Raw genomic sequence first — 12938 nt, 5'->3', positions numbered from 1 at the left:
GGGTTCTCCACAGTGACGTATGCACCTGTTCATTCCGCCTGCTCAAAATCTCTCCCCTCTATTAAGAACGGGGGCCGTCCCATCTTAGAGGAACAAGAAAATGCTAGAGGATGGCGCCGGTTTTCGGTGACGCTGAAGGTAACAGAACCTGGCCCAGGGCCTGAAACCTATCAGAGACTCACGTGACTCACTGCTACTCTCCCACTGGTCCCTTTACTGAGGCGTGTGTGTGCGTGTGTGTCATATGACAGACTTCTGGCTCAGCTGTCACGTGACTGCCACGTCGCTTGCGACTTTGGAGACTACTAGCCTCTAGGGGGCGAATGTCTTTACCGCTTCTTTTCCCACTTTGGTTTCCCCGTTAGTAGCGCATGCGCAGCATACGACTGCCGCCAGCTTTGTCTCCTGAACACCTCGTTCACCATTTCTTCCTCCGGAGTCGGAAAGGCGCGCTTCTTTGGGCTCTTGAGAAGGTGGTCCGGAAGCTGGCGACCAAGGGTAGTTGTTCACCCTCATCTGCTGAGACTATAGAGGTCGCCCCCACCCCCACCCCAGGGTTCAAGTAAGGGTGCAGTGGGCAGGGCGGCGCAGCTGGGGAATCGGTCCTGCGTTGGGTGTTCTCTCAGAGCCAGAACTCGAGTGGGGAGCGCGCGTGCTAGTGACCCGTGATGCAGCTATGTCGCTGTCATCTTCCCTTTCCGTTGGGTTATCCTGGGTGTGAGCCTGCGCCACACGAATGTATTCTCTCACTCAGGAGAACCACAATCCACCCTCTCTTCCACTAATGTAAATCTAAGTTGGCCTGTTTTTGTTTGTTTGTTTGTTTGTTTTAGATTTTTAGCTACCCAGTTCAGGAAATACCTTCTATCTTGTCCGTGATTTCCATCGTAATCTCATGGTGCTAGGACTAATCCACCGTTGCCATCTTTAGGTGTTTACCATTGTATTTGGCATCCCCCATCTTTTCATGGTATTTGACTTGATTTGACATGATAACATTTTTAAAATTTTATTTAATTCCAAGTTAGTTAAAAAATAGTGTAATAATGGTTTCAGGAGTAGAATTTAGTGATTCATTACGCATAACACCTACTGCTCATCTCAACAATACCCTCCTTAATGCCCATCATGCCCCCACCCCCCTCCCAGCAACCCTCAGATTTTGTATTTAAGAGTCTTATGTTTTGCCTCCCTCTCTGTTTTTATCTTATTTTTCTTGCCTGTATGTTCATCTGTTTTGCTTCTTAAATTCCCATATGAGTGAAATCATATATTTGTCTTTAACTTATTTCACTTAGCATAGTATGTTCTAGTTCCAACCAGGTTGTAGCAAATGGCAAGATTTCATTCATTTTGATCGTAATATTCCATTGTGTACACACACCACACTTTCTACATGCACTCATTCAGTCGTTGGATGTTTGGGCTCTTTCCATAATTTGGCTATTGTTGATAGTGCTGCTATAAACATTGGGATGTATGTGCCCCTCCGAAACAGCATACCTGTATCCTTTGGATAAATACCTAGTATTACGATTGCTGGGTTGCAGGGTAGCTTAATTTTTAATTATTTGAGGGATTTCCATAGTATTTTCCAGAGCAGCTGCACCAGTTTGCATTCCCACCAACAGTGCAGAAGTGTCCCCCTTTCTCTTCCTCCTCTCTAGCTTTGATTGTTTCCTAAGTTGTTAATTTTAGCCATTCTCACAGGTGTGAGATGATATCTCATGGTTTTGGTTTGTATTACCTGATGATGAGTGATGTTAAGCATCTTCATGTATCTGTTAGCCATCTAGATGTAATCTTCGGAAAAGTGTCTGTTCATATCTTCTACCCATTTCTTCACTGGATTATTTGTTTTGTGGGTGTTGAGTTTGATACATTTCTTTACAGATTTTGGATACTAACCCTTTGTCATTTGCAAATATCTTCTACCATTCAGTTGGTTGCCTTTTAGTTTTATTGTTTCCTTTGCTGTGCAAAAGCTTTTTATCTGGATGAGGTCCCAATAGCTCATTTTTACTTTTGTTTCCTTTGCCTCCAGAGACACGTCTAGTAAGAAGTTGCTGTGGCCAAGGGCAGAGAGGTTGTTGCCTGTTTTCTCCTCTAGGATTTTGGTGGTTTCCTTACATTTAGGTCTTTCATCCATTTTGAGTTTATTTTTGTGTATGGTGTTAGAAATTGTTCCAGGTTCTTTCTTCTGTAGATTACTGTTTGCTGAAGAGAATGTCATTTATCCGTTGGCTATTCTTTCCTGCTTTTTGGAAGAGTAGTTGGCCATACATTTCTGTATCCATTTCCGGGTTCTCTATTCTCTATTTTGTTCCATTGATCTATGTCTGTTTTTGTGCCAGTACCATACTGTCTTGATTACAGCTTTGTAATACAGCTTGAAGTCCAGAATTGTGATGCCTCCAGTTTTGGTTTTGTTTTTCAACATTACTTTGGCTCTTCGGGGTCTTTTCTGGTTCCATTCAAGTTTTAGAATTGTTTTTTCTAGCTCTGTAAAGAATGATGGTGTTATTTTGATAGGGATTAGCTGAATGTGTAGATTGCTTTGGATAGCATTGACATTTTAACAATATTTGTTCTTCTAATCCAGAGGCATGGAATGTTTTTCCATTTGTGTCTTCTTCAATTTCTTTCATAAACTTTCTATAGTTTCCAGATACAGATATTTTACCTCTTTGGTTAAGTTTATTCCTAGGTATTTTATGGTTCTTGGTACAGTTGTAAATGGGATTAATTCCTTGATTTCTCCTTCTGCTGCTTCATTATTGGTGTATAGAAATGGCCACAGATTTCTGTACATTGATTTTATATCCTGCAACTTTGCTAAAATCATGGATCAGTTCTAGCAGTCTTTTGGTGGAGTCTTTCAGGTTTTCCACGTAGAGAGTGAAAGTTTGACTTATTTCATACTGATTTGGATGCTGTTTATTTCTTTTTGTTGTCTGATTGCTGACTCTAGGACTTCCAGTACTATGTTGAGCAACAGTGGTGAGAGTGGACATATCTGTCATATTCCTTTTTTAAAAAAATATATATTTTTAATGTTTATTTATTTTTGAGAGAGAGAGAGAGAGAGAGAGAGAGAGAGAGAGAGAGGGAGGGAGGGAGGGAGGGAGGGAGGGAGGGAGAATGCAAATGGGGGCTGGGCAGAGAGAGAAGGAGACAGAATCCAAAGTGGGCTCCAGACTCTGAGCTGGGCCCACTAGGCCCCAATGCAGGGCTCAGACTCATGAACCATGAGATTATGACCTGAGCCGAAGCTGGACACTTGACCAACTGAGCCACCCAGGTGACCCTCCTGTCGTATTCCTGACCTTAGGAGGAAAGCTCTGTTTTTCCCCCTTGAGGATGATATTAGCTGTGGGTCTTTCGTATATGGCCTTTATGATGTTGAGGTTTGTTCCTTCTATCCCTACTTTGTTGACTTTGTTGAGGGTTTTTATCCAGAAAGGATGCTGTATTTTGTCAAATGCTTTTTCTGCATCTATTGAGAGGATCATGTGGTTATTATCCTTTTATTAATGTTATTTATCACATTGATTGATTTGTGGATATTGAACCATTCCTGCAGTCCAGGAATAAACCCCACTTGATCATGGTGAATAATTATTTTAATGTATTATTGGATTCGATTTGCTAGTACCATGTTGAGAATTTTTGCATCTGTCTTTATCAGGGAAATGGTCCATAATTCTCCTTTTTAGTGGGGTCTTTGTCTGGTTTTGGGATCAAGGTAATGCTGGTAATACACAGAATCTGAAGCAGGCTCTGAGCTGTCAGCACAGAGCCTGACATGGGGCTCGAACCCACAAACCGTGAGATCATGACCTGAGCTGAAGTCAGATGCTCAACTGACTGAGTCACCCAGGTGCCCCTAAAAATCCAGTCTATCTTTAAGATAAGTTTGGTAAAAGTCTTTTAGTCATATCATTAAAAAATTAAAATGTAGAAAAGTATATAGTGAAAAATCTGTTTCACATCCTTACAGCCTATTTGCTCAATTTCCAATGCACCCCATCCCAAAGACAACTAGTTGGGAGGTTATGGTAGTTTATGCTAGTTGGCTAGACAACTAGTTGGGAGCCAAGGAAATACAAATACACTTATTTTCCTACTTTCTTTTTTTTACACACAAAGAGTAGCCTAATATACATAATGTTCTGCATCCTACTTTTTTTTTCATTTAAAAACATTTTTGAGGGGCGCCTGGGTGGTTCAGTCAATTGAGTGTCCAGTTTCGGCTCAGGTCATGATCTCGCAGTCTGAGTTTCGAGCCCCGTGTCGGGCTCTGTGCTGACAGCCCAGAGCCCGGAGCCTGCTTCAGATTCTGTGTCCCCCTCTCTCTCTGCCCCTCCCCCACTCATGCTCTGTCTCTCTCTGTCTCAGAAATAAATAAACATTAAAAAAAATTTAAAAAAAATAAATAAAAAATAAAAACATTTTTGAGATTCATACGCATATACAATGTTATCACTTTTTGTACAGCTGTACAGATTCCATGGTATGGCTATACTATGTGGTTTTTTTTTTTTTAATTTTTTATAACCAGTCCCCTATTGATAGCCATTTGGGATTGTCTATTATGAACAATGCTGTAATGAAAAAAATTGTTGTGCAAATTTATGATGATACAAATTCCTAAAAGACCATTTCTGTGTTAAAAGTTATATGTATTTGAAATTTTGATAGATAAATGCCAACTGCCTTCTGTAAGCATCATACTAATTGAATTTCCACTACCAATGTGTATATATTTTCCGATAGTCTTATCAACAAAATGTTAGCATACTTATTTCATTTGATGACTTGATAGATTGTCATGATATCACATAATATTTTTAATTTTCATTTCTCTTGGGAAATGAGCATCTTATATTTAAGAGCCATGTATATTTTTTCTTTTCTGGGAACTCAGTGTAAACCGTTGTCAATTTTTCTATTGATTTGTTTTATTCATTAATTTTTAATGTATTTTTAGTTCTTTTTTTTTTTAATTTTTAATGTTTATTTTTGAGAGAAAGAGCACATGCATGGGAGGAGCAGAGAGAGAGGGAGACACAGAATCAGAAGCAGGCTACAGATTCTGAGCTGTCAGCACTCATGGGGCCTGAACTCATGAATTGGGAGATCATGACCTGAACCAAAGTCAGAGGCTTAAATGACTGAGTGAGTCAGGTACCCAAATATACATGCTGCTTCTTAATAAAAGGACCTGCAGCAGAGATAATATGATTGGGAAAATTGAAAGGAAAATTTTCTGCCAAGCTTAATTCATTTGCTGTGATGGAGCATATTTCAGTCTGAGCTTCTATCAGCTATGGCAAAAAGGGAAAGGTATTTGGCAAAAGGAAACAAATAGAAAACCTTTAGTGGGTTCTAAAAATTCTAAACGAACTATAAAGCTATAAGAGGAATCCATTACCCTGACTCTGTTTTGTTTTTTCCCCCTAGAACAAGACAAATTCATAGGAAAAATGGAAAAGCAAAAGTTCTGATGTTTTGCTTTTGATTTCACCAACTCCAGGTGTTTTCTTTTTAGAAAGGTAAGAAATTTATCTCAGAAACTAACAAATATGCTGTGCTTGAAAGATTCATTCTCACTTATATTGCTGAAAAGCATCTCTAACAATTCAGCTAAAATAAGAATGCTTACCTGTCTAGTATTTTTTATTTATTTATTTAAATTATTTATTTATGTATTTAAGTAATCTCTACAGCCAAAGTAGAGCTTGAACTCATGACTCTGAGATCGAGAGTTGCATGCTCCTCTGACTGAGCCAGCCAGGCGCCCCCACGTGTCCAGTATTTGACTCAACTGAAAATGGACACCAGAAAATCCCTTTCTTTTTAATAAATTAAATAAAAATAATTTAAACTGAGTACTTTTGAAAGCACTGATACTATAAAAAGTAATACTAAAAAATAAAGGTCCAGAAGAAAACAAAATACTTGGAAACTTACAAGATGGTATAGGGACCATTTGGAACTCCAAGGTCAGTATGAAGATTATTTTAAGCTGAAGACATTTGAGAATCAATATGTGCAGAAAGAAGCCTTCTCAGAGCTTCCCTTATCTAACTAAAAGCAGAAACTTCTGGGAAGTGAGGCTGCAAGAATTTCCCTGTCAGGGTCAGCCTACCCCAAGGAGAGAAATCAAGAGTAAACCTACTATAAATCCCTTTCCCAGAAGAGTTTTATGGCCATGAAAAGTAAGGAAAACCACTCACAGCAGCATAAACAAACTATCACAAAGGTTCTTTCCAGATTGTTTTTTAAAAACCCATTTGTTTTTCTTAAGTAAATCTCTTTATTCTTCCCACAAAGTCTGTTTTTCTCTACTAAATTAGGTTAGCCTCTGACTAACTGTTCAATGAGCTAGATTCCTCCTTTATTAACACCATATGCCTATGAATAAACCTTAATTATCAGATCCCCAGTTGCTGAACTTAAAAGGGTGGAGGAAGTTTTTCCTCTCTAACAGTGGTCAAAGGGACAGCAGTTTTTTCAATGAGGAAAAGAAAATGGGGTGGTGGTGCAGGGAACTTCAAATATTTTCCAAAAAGAGGAAATCTAAATGGATCATAAACAAAGCCTTTTAATTTCATAAATATCCAGAAAAGGCAAATTTAAATCACCCTTCTGATTGACAAATATTAAGAATCTGACAGTACCCAGTGTTTGGCAAGAATGGTGAACAACAGGAACACTCAAACACTGCTGGACAGAGTGTAAATAGACGCAACAATTTTACAAACAGCTTGACATTTTCTAAAAAATTGAATATACAGATATTCTAGGACCCAGCACTTTCACTCCCAGCTATACGCTTACCCTTGCTACTCAACTGCAGACTATACACCAGAAACCTCAGCATTTCCCAGCAACTTGTTAGAAATGTAAATTTCTGGGCCTTACTATAGATCATATGAATTAAACTCTGCATCTTAACAAGATCTTGAGTGATACATAAGCACCTGTGCCCCAGGATCCATGGACAAGAATGTTCTTGATAGCTACAAACAAATAATCCCTTTATCTATGAACAGGAGAAAGTATGCTATATTCATAAAATATATGAAAATTATATGTTAATGAAAAGGAACAAATTACAGTTAAATGCAACATGGATAAGTATCACAATGTTGAGAGAAATAAGTAAGACAAAAAAATACATAGACTATAATTCATATATGTAATCTTCAGTAACAGTTACAACCAAACTGTGCTGTTTATGTATGATAAGGTACATTAAGGTAATGATACTAAAAAGGGGAGAAAGTAAAGCAAGAAATTGATTCAGGGTGAAATCAGGGTGGAATTTCTCCAGAGGAGAGGGGTGAGTTGTGATCTTGGAGGGAGGGAGGCAGTTGTAGGGTGCTTACACAACAGGCGTATGTGTTGGATAGTGTCTAAAGTGTTTCTATTTTATAAGTATTTAAATGGTATATAAGTTCTGTGTAGTTTTCAGTATGTGTGTTATATTTCACATTAGATAAATAAATGCTATAGACTTATTTCCAACGATATCTGGATGGCTGACAATGAGAAAAATAATAAACAGGAAGTAACAGCAAAGTAAATTGGCACTGGATAGACTAGAAAAAGAAAAACCAAGGCCTCCCAGTGTTTGTTCTATTGAAAATAAGGCCTTTTTTTTTTTTTTTTCCTGGGTAAGGCAGTCTTTATTTTCCATGAGGGAAGTTTGGGCATACAGACTCAAAGAGTGGATGTGTTCTAGGGGGAGGGGTAGAAGGAAGCAGGAGAATGGGAGGAGGCTACAGACCATGCCAGGGTGGAGGAGGAGATGGGGATGACAGAGGGTGGGGAGGGGTTGGGGTTGGGTGGCAGGGGTGGTAGTGGTAGATGGACACAGGATACAGCACTTAGAGATCAAAGAGGAGGCCATACCCCAAGCTCTCAACTTACATGTTTTCCTCCTTCCCCTAGTCCTGCCCCCTGTCCACCTGTTTGCATTTGACCACAGACCCTCACAGGAGTAGCAGTTCAAGAACCCTTTTCTGAGTCAAACATAGAGGGAAATGGTGTCCCATGTTGGAACTATCAGAGGAACATCCCAAAAATTGAGTTAAGGAAGATTTGGCCACTAGGGCACCTAAATAGGAAGTTAGGTAAGGTGAAGAATGCCCAAAAAGAAAACAATCAACCTCGGCTATGCTTTCTGTAGCTTTTATACCTAGATCTGATGTTCATGGAGTGGCCTTGAAGCCTCTCATTATCATGGCCTTGATGGAGATTGGTGAATATATTATTTTAATCTGGAGAAAGTTCCTTTGTGTGTAAAATAGACTATGTAAGATAACTAAACTTCAAATTGTTGAAAATAAACCTCACTTGAAAGAAAAAAAAAAACAAAAAACCCCAGAAATTCCTAAGAATGTGTCCAAACATTAACAGATGATAACAGGAACAAAGAAATCCTTGGGTTCATGACCACTTCAGAATATACTTCAGAATACAACTCACTTTTTTTTTTTTTTTTTTTTTTACAACTCATTAAGAAGGCTGGGCTTAAAATTGTACTCGGGACTCTAAGAAAGTAGGCATAAGACAGAGGAAGATAAATTTAGGATGGACTTTGAGAAAGAAGTGGCAAAGAAATCTGAAAAATGTTACAAATTTCTGGAAAGATAAAACATAAGAAATCACTAAAATTTATAAAAATAAAAATGGTCATTAATTGTCTTAGTCCATTCCGGATGCCATAAGAAAATACCACAGACTGGCTAGTTTATAAACAACAGTAATTTATTTCTCACAGTTCTGGAAGTTGGGAAGTCCAAGATCAAGGTGCCAATATGGTCACTTGGTTTACAACTGTGCTTTAGTGCTGTGTCCTCTCTTAGTGGAAGGGGCAAACAAGCTCTCTGGGGTCTCTCTTATAAGATCATTAGTTCTACTCATGAGGGCTCCACCTCATGGATAAGCCCCTCCCAAAGGACCTACCTCCTAATACCACTACACCAGGCATTAGGATTTCAACATAAGAACTTTAGGGGGAGGGGCGCCTGGGTGGCGCAGTCGGTTAAGCGTCCGACTTCGGCCAGCAGGTCACGATCTCGCGGTCCGTGAGTTCGAGCCCCGCGTCGGGCTCTGGGCTGATGGCTCAGAGCCTGGAGCCTGTTTCCGATTCTGTGTCTCCCTCTCTCTCTGCCCCTCCCCCGTTCATGCTCTGTCTCTCTCTGTCCCAAAAATAAATAAACGTTGAAAAAAAAAAAGAACTTTTGGGGGAAACACGTTAAGACCACAACATCAATGAAGCAAAAGTTGTTAAAGAAACCATCAAATGTGAGCTATTTCAAAAGTAGGGGGCAAGAAATTCAGGTTTTGGAAAATAGAGCAGTTGCCACAGAAAGTAGAGAATTGGGATGAACCAGCCACATTGAGCTGAGTAAAACCTTGAAGATCATAAGAGGTCTCCAGATGTGGGGCGCCTAGGTGGCTCAGTCGGTTAAGCATCCAACTCCTGATTTTTGACTCAGGTCATGATCTCATGGTTGGTGAGTTTGAGCCCCACGTTGGGCTCTGTGATGACAGCACAGAGCCTGCTTGGGACTCTCTGTCTCCCTCTCTCTTTGCCTCTCCCCTTCTCTCTCTGTCTCTCTCTCTCAAAATAAATAAATAAGCAAACAAACATTAAAAAAAAGATGTCTCCAAAAGGAAAGAACAGATTTGTTGATTACAAAATTGCAAAGAGAATTGGAACAGTTATTTTGAGATGAATTCTGAAACTGAGGACAAAAGTAATGAAAAAACTTTATGTATATACTGAAATAAGCAATAGAGAATCAGGGCCCAAGCTCTATTAGAACATGAAGACAGAAATGCTTCACTAGGCAAGATAGTGATACCAGCCACTCACAAATCATAGATTGTAGATGGAAGTTGGAAGACCACAGAAGGAAGTTGAAAGAGTAGTCCTGTTCATTGCGATTATTCCAGGTTTAACTAGAAACAGACCCTAAAGCAGAGTATGAAGAAACTAAAAACAAATGTTATGTACTAGGTTGAATAGTATATCTCTCAAATCCATGTCCACCTGGAACTTGTAAGTGTGACTTTATTTGGAAATAGGGTCTTTATAGATGTAGTCAAGTTAAAATGAGATTATGCTGGATTAGAGCAACTGGTGTCCTAAGAGGGGAATTTGGACACAGATATACACAGAGGGAAGACGGACAGAGATAGGAGTGATGCTGTCATCTGGCAAGAATGCCAAAATTTGCTAGCAACCACCAGAAGCTGGAAGAGTCAAGGAAGGATTCTTCCCTAGAGACTTTAGAGTTGGTGTGACCTTGCTGATGCCTCAATGTTTGACTTATGGCCTCCAGAACTGTGAGAGAATAAATTTCTGTTGTTTTAAGCCACCCAGTCTGTAGTATTTACTATATAGCCCTAGGAAACTAACGTACCCTATGATCAGATGGCAGAATGAGAAAGGTCAGGAACAATTAGTTGAAATAAAACAGTAAAAGCAGAGAATTCAATATCTGGAAAATTAATACAAAACAAGAAGATAACATTGCCATTCTGTAACAAAGTCCACTAAAATTTTTTTTTTTTTTTACACAAGGACAATTTTAATCCTCCATTATCCTGCAGTAACATCCACTGCTGGCTTTATATGTATTAAAACTGCATTTGCCAAGAACTGTGAACATTGAGAATCTTTATATGAAGTCACATGGTTGATACAGGTACATAGATACCTTCTAGCACCAACAGAATACATACACAATACATATCAAATGGTCTTGATGGATAAATTTGCTTCATTAGATACTCATATTTAGTAAAATTCACAGTTAATACAGAATTTCATTTTCTTAATTTATCTTTATTACACATTTTTTCTAAGATTTTAAGTATTTAAGAAAAACACCACTTATTCATTCAAGGTTGTAATTTGTAGGGCAATAAACAATGGGTTCTAAATTTGTTAAAGGTGTCTATAGCAATTTAAAATACCAGGAGTCTTCTTTTCAATTTGTAGCACCTGACTTGAGACCTTTATTAAGTGCAAAGTTTAAGTTCATTTAGTGCATTCATTAAAATTCATTGTCACTGTTTCTCTTGTGAGAAAGACTTATTTCAATTGTTATTTCTCAGACTACCTATATATATATAGAGAGAGAGAGCATGGATGTATATTCTTTCCAATTGGGTAGAATTTTATTTTCAGAATTTATAGCTAGAACAAGAACTCACAGCATCTCTGAATGGCCTTTCACTCAAAACAATGGTGATAGTAATGTATAAAATGGATTTGGGGTCTTCCCCCCTATTTAACATTACCAAACATGTTTCCAAAGTATTCTTGGAAAATATTTAAAAATATATGAATAATCTACCATATGGTACACCATCATTCTCTAACCATTTCTCAATTGTTCATTTACATCAGTTGCAGTTTTTTTATGAGTAACATTGTGGTGAACATCCTCACCCACGGTTTTAAGCAAGAATGATTCTATCTTTAGGATAATGTCAACTAAGTAGCTTACTGGGTCAGACTGCAGATGGTTTTAAGGCTTTAGTATACTTTACCAAATAATCTCCAGAACGTGAACAACTCCTACCAACATTAATTTACTGTGATCACGAAGTGAACTTGGTATCAGTGAAGGAAATTCAACCACAAATCTATTAGATGCCCAAGCATCTCAAAACTATCACACCAAAGAAGCAAGGAGACAATATTAATGATGATTAAGCCAAAATTCAAATTCTTTAAAACATTACTCAGCTTCAAATCATGATTTAATTAAATCATGATTATTTTAAGAAAATTAACTCATTAAATCATGATTATTTTAAGATAATAAACAGAAAAGCTTTGCACAAAAAAATCTACTGTTTTTCCAAAAATAAAAAGTTAAAAAGAGAAAAAGTCAGTACTAAATGACCAAAAATTTTTATTTGACTAAATTCTATTTCATGCGCAAGCATGACAGTCTCCCCTGTTTTTTAGACTTTGGCAATTAAAAGAACACGCAGCCTTATACAGAACAGTGAAAATGCCAAGGGTGAGAGTAGTCTACAGTTTTACTGTAGGATAAATATATATATTTTTAAAAGGCCTCTCTCCCTTTGGCCATATCTACTCTCAGTTCAAATCATTAAATAGGGACAAATTTTCAAAATCACTTCTTTACTTCTCCAAGATTTTCGATACTACCATCATTCACCACCTCCGGCCATATTTCCTGAATGACATCAATGATGTCATCTGTAAAGTCTTCCTGAATGATGATTTCATCCTCTCCTGTTACTGAGATACCACAGGAGAATTTTTGAGCAAAAAATCTTTGTACTTCTTTTAGATCAATTTCAAAAGTTGCAGGGCCACATACTCTCGTTACATATTTCTTCTTTGCTCTGGGAATTTTGGCTATCATAACCTTTTGTGGTACATTCTTCTTTTTTTGCTTTATTTGACCCCTTCCACCTGTCTTCTGCTTTTTCTTCTCTTCTTCTTCCCCTGGTGTGCCTTGACCCTCACTAGTTCCAGCCTCTTGTTTGGGTGAATTTTCTATAGTTAAGTTTTGCAAACTCATTTGGAAAATTCTCTAACCACTGTTCACATTTAGCGACATCAGGCATATATTCACAGTACTCTGTTGGTAATGAACAGACTCCACAGTAGAGGACTTAAAGTGGGTAGTCTGCATCTAACTTGGTATTTGCCCAGCTCTCCTTTGCAATCATGCCTACCAGATTCAGAAATATCAGCAGGCATCTCAAAAACCCAGGTGGTCACGCAACCCCTGCTGCCTCTACTGCCAGCTCCACTGTAATTTGACCCTTGTCTAGGATACAGAAGGAACTGTTGCTAAGGAGAAAAAAAATCTTCCTAAGGCAGAAATGAATTCAAGTTATCAGAATTAACATCTCACTCACAGTGCCTT

General features: G+C 38.3%; 1 long non-coding RNA gene and 1 pseudogene across 11 annotated transcripts in view; one reads left to right on the top strand and one right to left on the bottom strand.

Moving 5' to 3' along the window:
- Nucleotides 1–254: 254 nt before the first annotated feature.
- LOC106985311 (uncharacterized) overlaps nt 255–12938 on the top strand; it is a 57387-nt gene continuing 44703 nt past the window's right edge. For 2 of the 11 annotated variants that reach the window (XR_003416549.2, XR_003416548.2), the window contains exons 1-2: nt 336–498; nt 5464–5555. This is a non-coding gene — a long non-coding RNA (uncharacterized LOC106985311). Of the gene's footprint in view, nt 499–5463; nt 5556–12938 lie in introns of all 11 variants that reach the window. The other 9 variants (XR_003416537.2, XR_003416540.2, XR_008291194.1 and 6 more) reach the window with 8 other exon arrangements.
- LOC113595890 (density-regulated protein-like) lies at nt 11890–12904 on the bottom strand (annotated as a pseudogene).

Source organism: Acinonyx jubatus, chromosome D4 (genome assembly GCF_027475565.1).
Source record: "Acinonyx jubatus isolate Ajub_Pintada_27869175 chromosome D4, VMU_Ajub_asm_v1.0, whole genome shotgun sequence".
NCBI classification, from domain to species: Eukaryota; Metazoa; Chordata; class Mammalia; order Carnivora; family Felidae; genus Acinonyx; species Acinonyx jubatus.
Note: the sequence above shows the minus strand (reverse complement) of the source record. Positions and strands in the feature narration are given on the sequence as shown.